We start from the raw sequence: 11,291 nt of genomic DNA, 5'->3' as shown, positions 1-11,291 counted from the left end.
CGTCCACCATGGCGTTTCCCTCCACTACAGTCACCGAAGCCCCGGCTTCGCCCTTGTTCTCCCCACCACATCTCCCAGTGTCTCCATGATTAGACTCTACTGTCCGGAAAGGTTTTCCGGCGACTCTGGTGATTACCGGTCTTTTTTTCTCGCAGGTTGTCGGTGTGGGAGAGCCTCCAAACATTCACCAATACGCTATCCAGGATTTTCCGCACATCTCTCCAGGTAGAGAGGAAGCCAGGTCACTTGTTAGCCTTCGTCAGGGTAAGCTGAGCGTCACAGACATGCCATAGAATTCCGTATCTTAGCGGCAGATAGCGGCTGGAACCAATCAGCTTTATTTCACCTCAGTTAAAGGACCAGTTAGCTCCTCTCTACTTACCCAGTGACTTAGACCAATTGACAGCCATTGTTATCCGCATTGATAAAAGACTTTCCGACCGAAGGAGAAAGATCCAAAGCCCCAGTCTTTGTCGACCTTCACCTGGTTCAGCTCATGCTTCAACGGCAGCTGATTTCGGCTCATCTATCAGTGGATCATCTCCTGAATGAGCTGGGGAACCCATGCAGTTAGGACGCACTCAACTGTCAGCTGAGATGCGGCGCCTTCGACTCCTGGAGGGCAGATGCTTCTACTTAGGGCAGTCAGGACATCTCCTCACCTTATGCCTGTTAAAAGATCGGGCTCATCACTGATGAGGGAATTGGTGAGGCAGACACACTTTATTTCAAACCCTTCACATCCAAAGGTTCTGGTTACTGTGTCTTCTTCCTCTCTTTCTCTGCAGCTGCCAGTGTTGATGGATTCAGGATCGGACGTGAACCTCATGGACTATGGACTGGCTGAGAACCTCGGATAACCATGGTAGTCTGGTGAGGATGGTGGAGGATCTTGTGACCACGTACAGGCAGCAGAGAGCGGAGACTAGACAAGAGCTGGAGATGCTCCTGAGGCAGGTGGAGAGGAAGACGACGCTGATGGAGCGCCAGCTGGCCTGGTTGGCTAACCACCTCCTTCAGCATGGTGGTTAGCGCGGCCCTGATTCTCTGTCTACATGCAGAGCTGAGGGTGACTGCGAGCACGGCCCCGAGTCCACATCCCTGCACAGCTCTGGAGAAGCCGGCGGCGGGCATGTCATCGATTCTGCGCCCTTGCGCAGCACTGAAGCTGGTTGAGGGCACAGCTTAGGTTTTGGGTACATCCGCTGTGACGTCTCCAAACCTGGTCTTTTCTCCAAGCCCCTTCCTGCCCCTGTGCCGAGTCCAGCGTCCCCTGCACCGAGGTCAGCGGTGAAGCCGCACCCCCTGTTCTTGCACGGAAGTCAGCGGTGAAGCCAACGCCCCCTACTCCTGTCCCTGCTCCAAGATCGGCAGGGAAACCGGAGGGCCCTGTCTCCACGCCCCCTGCTCCTGTTTCCACACCCACTGCCTCAGTTCCTACCCCAACGTCAGTGGTGAGGCCAACACCTGCAGGCCTTGTGCCTGGTCCCTCATCAGCGAAGAGGCCGACGGCTGCAGGACCTGCAGCCCCTGTTCCTGGTCACTCAGCGGTGGAGAGGCCGACACTGATGCTGGATTTACGTTGTATTTAAGTTTACGTTTGCGCCATGGTCTCGAAATAACGGACGTTGAGATGTTGAAGAGCGAATGGTTTGTCTCTGGCTGCTGTGGTGAGAGCCCGTTGCATGGTCCACTGCCACAAAGACCTTTTAAGGAGCCGAGGGAAACCTGCTTCAATTTAAGTGGGTATAGTGTTGTCTAGTATCGAATCATTGTGCATAAAGGGATTTCAATTATGAATCGGATTAGTGTAATAGAATAGTGTCCTTAAATGGTTTTGGTAAATCACCCATTCACACACACATTCATACAGTGCATCTATTCGCAGCACTTTGTTATTCTATGGGGGGGCCATTCAGGGTTCAGCATCTTGGCCAAGGTTACTTCAGCGTGCAGATGGGTCAGACTGGGGATCGAACTGCCGACCTTCATGTTGGAGAACGACCACTCTACCCCTCAGCCACAGCCGCAGGATACTGATATATATATATTGTGGCTCATAGAAGAATCCCAGTATCATTTCTATGTGTATGGCTGAGTGAAACTTTGAGTGGTCGATCAGAGGAAAAGCTCAATTTACCATTGTAGTTGGCTGAATAGAGCAAAGTAATGTGCTGTGAATTATTTAGGCCAGTTTCCTGTAATAGGCATACGTCTGTCTCTTTGAGTTGATGATTTATGACTTTTATTCATTTTGCTTGTTAGTGAATGACACAGACATTCCATGAAACAAAAGTTATGGGTTGCATAGAAAACATAATAACAAAATAATGTTTTTAATTTGTTCTCAGGGTGTATAGGGTTGGAAACCAGTGTGTGTGTATGATAAGTTTATCAATTTTGGGTTTATATGTGTTTGCATATATATATATATATATATATATATATATATATATATATATATATATATATATATATATATATATATATATCATATAGGTGATATATATATCACCTATATGTATAGTGAGCTACACCACTGACTTTGGGAAGGGAGATAGGGGTTCGAGTCTAGTGTGGATCACTAGGCAAGATCCTTAATGATAACCGCCTTACCTCAGGCTTGAGTGAATAAAGAAATAATAGTCACACCAGCTAGACCCTAGGAAACAAGAGCCATAGAGTTCAGGGTTTATCGCAACAGACAAGACCCAAGGTGCAGACGCCACTGAGACAGTCCAGCATATAACAGAAGGGTAGGGTGCTGTGGAATAATCTCTCACTTTCAGTTCGGGAAGCAGACACGCTCAGTTCGTTTAAGAGTAGACTGAAAACCTTCCTTTTTGATAAAGCTTATAGTTAGAGCTAATTAGTGCGGCAGATGACGCTAAAACGCACAGGGAATTTATGACACATGACACACGGAGCTTCTCTTTCCTGCTTCTCCTTCCTCTTCTCCATACTTATCACATCAAAATAATTCTTATCTCATCAGTACATGTTACTAACTTGACCCCTTTCCCGGAGTTTCTGTGCCTTAGCGCCCGCGGATGCAGGGCCACAGCTGTGGCCGCACCATGGATTAGGATTGTGGATCGCGTGTCGGAGGTCGCAATGGTGGTTCCAGTTTTGTGGATTCTGTATCGTGCCGGCTGATCGCAGTGATAATAGAGGATCCTTTGTCACGGTGGCATCGGATGATGGTGGACCACGACCGAGGCGGCGGCTGATGATGGATCCTAACTGGCGGCAGTGGACAATGACTGTGGACTATAGTGGATCCCATCCTGATGCTGGATCGTGATCTTGCTGGCTGCTGACCAGAGACTATGATTGCAGCAGGACTGCTTCACACATAGTATTGAAAAATGTTTACCGTCATCGATGCTGCTAAAAACTTTAATCCTGATGATGTTTTCTTACACTTGACATCTATTGCACTTCTGTCCGTCCTGGGGGAGGGATCCCTAACATGTGGCTCTCTCTGAGGTTTCTACATATTTTTACCTGTTAAAAAGGTTTTTTAGTAGTTTTTCCTTACTCTTGTTGAGGGTTAAGGACAGAGGATGTCACACCATGTTAAAGCCCTATGAGACGAATTGTGATTTGTGAATGTGGGCTATACAAATAAAACTTGATTGATTGATGATTGAAGGGTATAAGATGCAAGCTGGAACAGCGTATACGGAAAGGCACAAGCAAATAGTTGGAATAGTTTACATGAACATCTGCACCCAGTATGGATTAGAAGATCCCAAATCCCAATGGGACCCACCACCAAGGTGGTTGAAAACAACAGGGCTAAGGTCCTATGGATCTTCAGATTCTAGACTGACAGACAGCTAGCGGCTTACCAACCGGATGTACTGGTGATCAACAAACAGGAGAAGAAGGCAGTAATAGTAGATATGGTAATACCAGCTGACAGCATTATCAGAAAGAAGGAACACGAAAAGATTTTGAAGTACCAAGGGTTGAAAGTACAGCTGGAAGAAATGTGTAAGGTTAAGACTAATGTGAACCCTGTGGTTATAGGGGCACTGGGGATTGAGAGTCCCAAACTGGGAGTGAGGCTCCATCAGATTCCAGGATCAACATCTGAAGCCTCAGTCCAGAAGAGCGAAGTCCTATTGAAGGTCATTAGTGACTTTTGTCAAGGCTGTCTCCATGCTGTGTTTAGCTCCAAACCCAGACTGAAAGTCCTCATATACATTACTTTCCTGGAGAAACTCACACAGCTGATTGGCTCCAACCTTTTCAAGGATTTTAGACAGGAAGGGGAGGTTGGATATTGGTCTGTAGTAGGATCAGGGGCGGCTCCTGGCATAGTCGAAGTAGGCGGTTGCCTAGGGCGCAAAATGCCGAGAGGGCGGCACAAGGGACTGATTTATCATGACGTGACACATGCAATGTAAACCAAAACATTCACATCACAACATCATCTTCTAAACCCGGGGACGCACCGGAGATGGAAGCGCCGCGAAGCGCCACGAAAGCTGTCCGCCTCCTTTCCGCGCCCATGTTAAATAATTGGGCTGTTCGCACCGGCAGCGCCCCGGCCGGCTCGCAATCTGCAGCGATGGTTCCGGGGTCTGTTCTATTGTTTTCGCTCGCTGCGAGCAAATCGGGCTGGAAAACACACTGAAAATTGATATATTTCATACGATCTATCATGTCACTACAGATATGATGTCGGAAATGGCAACAGAGTTGTTAGTGCTGTTGTGGCGATCCAGGACACCGGTAGAGTTGTTTTCTCAAAACATACTTTTAAGGCCGCCGTCACTTTTGATCTCCAGCAGCTGATCTTCTTCTTAAACAGACATGCTGGATTAACCTGGTTTGTTGAAAAATGGGTCCGACAAATACCGTGCTGGTTTGTATTCAGCGAAAAAGTGACGTGACCGAGACGAGGGTCTTGAGCATGAGTCATAACGCAGAGGATCCGGTAATTTTTACTGTTCAGTACTGTTCATATTCATTACAATTAAAAAGCAGACATAAAGGTAACTTAAAAGTTACTTTCCCTAGTAACTAATTACTTTTGATATACAGTAACTGGTGGGGTAAATCAATTAATTTTAAAAGAAGTGACTAGTAACTGTAACTAATTACTAATTTTCAGTAACTTGCCAAACACTGCTTAATCCACACATTTGTCAGTTGTGTCTAAACAGACAGAAACACACAGGCACATACTCTCTTGTGTGTGTGTGTGGGGGGGGCGTGTTAGACTGTGGTAAGAGTTGAAGATGAGTCAAAAAAGGATTAAATTATCAGGTGCACGATTCAGAAAGCGCAGCAAAGTAGGGGAGGAGAAGAAAGAACAATATAGAGGTAGAATCACCCCAATTGCGGACATCATTAATGTTTATTTTTGTCGACATGACATGATATGCTGTCACTACAGCTGAGTTCAGACTTTTTATATTTTTATTATATATTTTCATTATTTTTTATAGCTTAGAATTTTGTCTGCCTGTGTGTGCATCTGTTTACAGTCCAAAAGTTCTTGGGGATGCATGACAATTTGCGTATGTATGTTGGGGGGGGCGCCATTCTGAAATCCCGCCTAGGGCGCCAACATTGCCAGGGCCGGCCCTGAGTAGGATACAACCTCCGGGTCCAGGGTGGATTTTCTGAGAAGCGGTTTGATTACAGCTAGTGTAGAGGACTGTGGTACACATCCTGATGATAATGAGATTGATTGTGTTCAGAAACGTACTATCAATCAGGGGCAGAATGTCTTTCAGTAATTTTGTAGGAATGGGATCTAAAATACAAGTTCATCAGTGAGAATAATAATTGGTCAGATTCTCAGCTGTTTATGAGATTTCTGTTCTTGGTGGGGTATTAGTGCCAACTGAGGGCAGGAGATGGTTGATTTTATTTTTTTAATAGTTAGAATTTTATTATTAAAGAAGGTCATATAGATATTGCTATTTAGGGATCGAGGAATACTGGGTTCTGTGGAGGTGTGACTCTGTCAGCCTGGCTACAGTGCTGAACAGAAACCTTTGGTTGTTTTTATTTTCTTCTATTTATTTGGAGTAGAAGGCAGCTCTTGCTTTGTGGAGGGCCTTCTTATATGCTTAACACTATTTTTCAAGGCTAGGCGATATCTCAACAGAGTTGTTGGAGCGCCTTTCTAGTTTTCTTGACGCTTGTTTTAATTCATGTGTGTTTAGAATTATACCACGGAGCTAATTTACTCAGCTTTAAACGTTTCTTTTTTAAAGGCGTTATGTTATCTAATGTTACCCGTAATGACTTTACAGGTCAATCATAGTGGACCTAGAGTTTTAAAGATTCGTTGGTTATATCGACGGATAATGCAGGGATAAATGTAATTGGAATTATTTCCTTAAATTTAGCTACAGCACTATCAGGTAGACATCTAGAAAAGGAGTTTTGTATTAGTGGCATATATTCTGATGATAAGAAATCAAAGGTTATTAAGTTATGGACTGATAGAATCGGATTATGTGGAAGTACTATTCGATGTTCCATTTTGACACCGTATGACGGTACAAGGTCAAGTGTGTGGTTAAAACAATGAGTAGGTTGGTGTACACACTTTGCACCCAATTGACTCTAATACTGAAATTAATGCTACGCTAAGGCTATTATTACTATTATCAACATGAATTTTAAAGTCACCGACCATAATAACTATCTGATTTTAGGACTAAGTACGATAAAAACTCAAGTCCAAGTAAAATTAACGAATCTTTTTCGAGTCATTCGTTCATTTCAACATAATGTATCATGACAGTTTGGATGATTTGAAATGGTCATTTATCATCACACTAGCATTTAATTATCACGGCAAACAATTACGCTGCACTGAACTGTAAGTGTAAATGTAAAGTGAAAATAACAAAACCAGTCAGTATGTGAACGAATATCATTCACGTCTTTCTAAAACAGCGGTCACGCGAAAGGTAATGAGGTAACTGTTTCCTCTAGTAAACCAATGCAGGTCACGTGAAAAAGGATCCAAAGACTCGTACAAAGACCCAGTCGGGAAATGAACGAATCATTTCTGTTTCCTCTAGCTAACAGTAGTGAGCCTATGCAGGTCACGTGAAAAAGGATCCAAAGACTCGTACCCGAAGACCCAGTCAAAATGAACAAATAATTTCTGTTTCCTCTAGCTACCAGTACTGAGCCTATGCAGGTCACGTGAAAAATGATCCAAAGACTCGTACCCGAAAACCCAGTCGGGAAGTGAACGAATCATTTCTGTTTCCTTGACTGAGCCTACGCAACAGTACCGATGCGCGACCACGAGAAAATGAACAATCACTCTTTGAGAGGACTCGTTACTCCCGAGTCCTTGTAAGGATTCGTTGAAAATGAACGAATCGTTCACAAACGACACATCACTATTACCGTCATTTGTCATAAAAACTCAACGGATGTTTAGTTTGTCCAGTCTGGGCTACTACAAGAAACATGGCGGCCTCGAAAGAGAGGACCCCACCTGATGAAAATATAAGTATTTCAATTTAAAGGGCCCATTCTAGAGTAAATAAAACCACAATTTGTATAATTTAGATGAAACAATCTCTAGGATTACTTTATATTAAATTTCTGTTGATAGATCTCTTTCACCTAAATCGTACACACTGGACCTTTAAGACAAGAGTTATGTCAGTCTTACATTACGACGGCAAAATGGAATAGAGGACACAGGGGCTGGTTTCAATATCATGTTTATTCCAATCACCTAGACAATGCACTGTCATCTACCCTGATAAACGTGCTCTGAATACTATTGTGAATTCTAGGTTCAAATGTCTTCAGAAAACCAATACTTTGCTATTTTATAGGTTTTTCTTGCTGCATAAAATTCAGACAGCTGATCACAGTATCAGAAAACATTTATTATTCATCCAGGGACAACACCAGAGGCTACACATGCAGAGAGCATCCATTCACAGTTTTACCCACTGGATCAACATATCTAACCATGTGTGATTTTACACTCTTTGATTTCACAGACCTTTGGGACAGAATCGAAATCAGACAAATCATTTAAAATAATGCCATAGAATATTCATGTTTTTTTTATCTTTATATCCAATATATTTTATATTTTATTTTACTCTGGATAGGTAAGCGGTTTGGAGAATTCCGTTATCTTTATGTCAAATGAAAGGAATTATGGGCAATGTTAAGGCTTTAATCGAAATAATAAAACTAGAATTTTGCACCCTCACAACACATAGGCTAAATTAATCCTTTAGTAGGCTAATGGTTCCGAATAGGTAATGTCATACAGGCTGGTTTCATCATGATTTATCGTATATAAAGGGTAGAAATACAGCCCTCTTGATATGTTTTCTTAAAAAAGGCTGGTAAGAAATGGCATTCTCAAATAATAGTTATGTATACTTGGATTGAAAATGAGCTCTTGTACTTAAATTCAGTTGCGTGTTTCCTGTCATTTCTATTTGGGTGTAGGTTTTTTACATATTATTAACCTTATAGCTAAAAACTGTCAATATAGTCATCCACATTAATTTGTTTTAGGTAGGTTGCGGTATTAGAAACTACAACACATTTTAATAAAGATGATGCTATTTTTCTTAATGTCTTCAAATCCCAAGTACAGTCAAATGAATGAATGTGTCCTAAGAGAAAGGACTTTGTGTCATTCAAAAGCCCACATATAAATCATCTTTGTCATTCAGCTCCACTGTTGTCATTAAGCTACAATATAGCATAGGTAACATGTTTCTTAATAAGCAGGTTCACAAACACATGAGTTTCTTTTGAGGTATCATATTGAATTTAGTTTACTGTTATCCTTTTAGCATTACACTGGAAAATATCCTTTGTGAGAGGCTGTTAATTCTAAAGATAATTATCACTATTTACTGAGCCTAGGTAAACATATGCATGTAGGACTGTGACCTTACGGTGTTCTGCAAGTAAAGATTCAATTACAAATTATTACAGTTTGGAAAATTGTCTCTCTTCAATACGCCTCAGTACAACAGTGTAGACCTATTATGGGCAAAGCTGTCAAGTGTGCCTGCTGTCACAACTGCCACAATTGTAGTTAACTTGTGCTAGTATTGAACTTTCATGAGATCGTGTTCCAAACATTATTTTGACATTCTGAGAGCAGTCAAACTAGTGTAGCTCTACCTCATCATTGGGATTAAAGTGGGCACAATAAACTATTCTGTGGTCCAGCTAAAACAAATACAACCACTCAAGTGAAACTAAAAACTATATTTAAAATATTCAATCTTTCTGGGTTACTTTAAAAATAGATATTTTCTTTTGAGAGCTTTTGAGTAAAACTTCTGCTTTTTTTTTACATGTTTGTTAGAATATGTACAAAATTTCCACTGAGTATGATGCAGATTAAGTGAATAAGGAAACCAGCCTGTTGTATCGACTTGGAGGGCAACAGCACTTAGATGGAAAAGATTGTCATCTAACTCTCACTATGAATCACATACTTTAAATAAAGTACATACTGTTAAACACCTATGTTAATTCAAAATAAATGCACATTTATGATAAAAACCCTATGATATGCACTATAGAAAAGTGACCATGCAACTGTTAGTAAATCTAATAAAGCATGTACAATATTATGCAGGCTTGCAATACAAATACTGAAAATTCCATCTGATAATTTATAATATATTTCTTTGAAAATTTCTAGCTTTGGCAAATGTTCTTGTATAATAACTCTGGCATAATATTTTCACAAGTGCCAATCCTGGACATATTTAGTGGGTGCTTATTTAACCACTGAGATACAGATTTATGATATGCACTATAATGTAAACTACTGTAAATAACCACTTCTGTAATGCCTTAACTGAGAAACAGTCCACCTTAAGCATTTACTTACTAGTCACCATTCTGTATACAATGTACATTTGATACACTGGGTGAGATTTGGTAGAAATCTGCTGGTTACTTAATCACAAAAGGAAACTACTTCACAGCACATAACTGGGAAAAGGGCTGCTCTTCCACTGCATATGACAGATGGTGAAAGTAGAGCTAAACATAGCAAAAATCACCTGCTAAAGATGTGAATAGGTTTTCATTTGATATTGACCATCATACAGAGGTATATCAATTTGACAGCAATATTGTATCTTCTTGTTGAAAAATGCTACATGTAACGCTTATAAAGGTAGGCTACGACAAAACAAGTTTCATTGTTACTATATTGAGCACGTTACTTGACAGAGCATTCTGCTTCTTAATCCTCATTCAAAAAGGGGAAGCTACCAAATACTCTGACAATGCTGCATTTGACCATCAGTATTCATTTTTTCAACTTTCTTGATTTGATATGGCATACGGCTCTAAATATGAGGATACGCATGAGCCTTGGCTGCTATTGCTTTGGAAAGGAAGCCAGTGAGAGGAACAAACCAAAGCTTTTTGCAAATTTGAAAACAACTAATTGTTTAATTTAGAACAAGGCAAGGCACCATATAAGCTAAATATAACTAAAATTGATTGATTGTATATATATATATATATATATATATATATGTTTCAAGGTCATAATATTTAGCATCCACTAGTTGTTAGTGCCGCAAGTTTGAAGTTCAATCTAAGGATACTTTTTACCAAAAGTTTGTTGTATATTGGTTTTCAAATGTGCCTTTTTTAAAAAGAGAATATATTTATTATAATAATATATTTAGTTCACAGCAGTCATCTTGTGTAATATAAATTGGAGAATTGTGTGCCAACTCAGCCTTGGGAAAAGTCCAACTGCCATTCACCTAAGCATGTCTATGCAAAAAGACATTGTATTTAATTTATACTTGTAACCTGGACATCTTTGAACAAATTTGTAACTGATACTGTTAGCACAAGGCTGCAGATTGGACAGCAGTATGGATATTCTGCTAATTGTAAGTGTTCCATTGAAAGCTACAAAGTATGAACATTAATACCTGTCAACCTGGCAAATTTAAAGGCAAGTATTGCATTGGTTTTTGGAAGAATACTAATTATCTTACAGTGTAAAGAATATTCCGGTGATTTGCTGTTTTGGTGCTGTAGATATGAGGCTGGCATGGGCATCCAAATTTAAGTACAGGATGTATAGATAAGGTCAGGGTTTACGGTCTACAAGGTACAGTAAACGTGTATTTCAGTGCAAGTCACAGCATATTTGAACTATAGCTACAGAAGGAATGCTAAGCACACTTATGGTTCAAAACAGTATTGAGTGTGTGCTATCTGTACAGAAAAGAGACAAAATACAAAACATATCTCTGTCACACATTAATATC

Source organism: Limanda limanda, chromosome 20 (genome assembly GCF_963576545.1).
Source record: "Limanda limanda chromosome 20, fLimLim1.1, whole genome shotgun sequence".
NCBI classification, from domain to species: Eukaryota; Metazoa; Chordata; class Actinopteri; order Pleuronectiformes; family Pleuronectidae; genus Limanda; species Limanda limanda.
Note: the sequence above shows the minus strand (reverse complement) of the source record.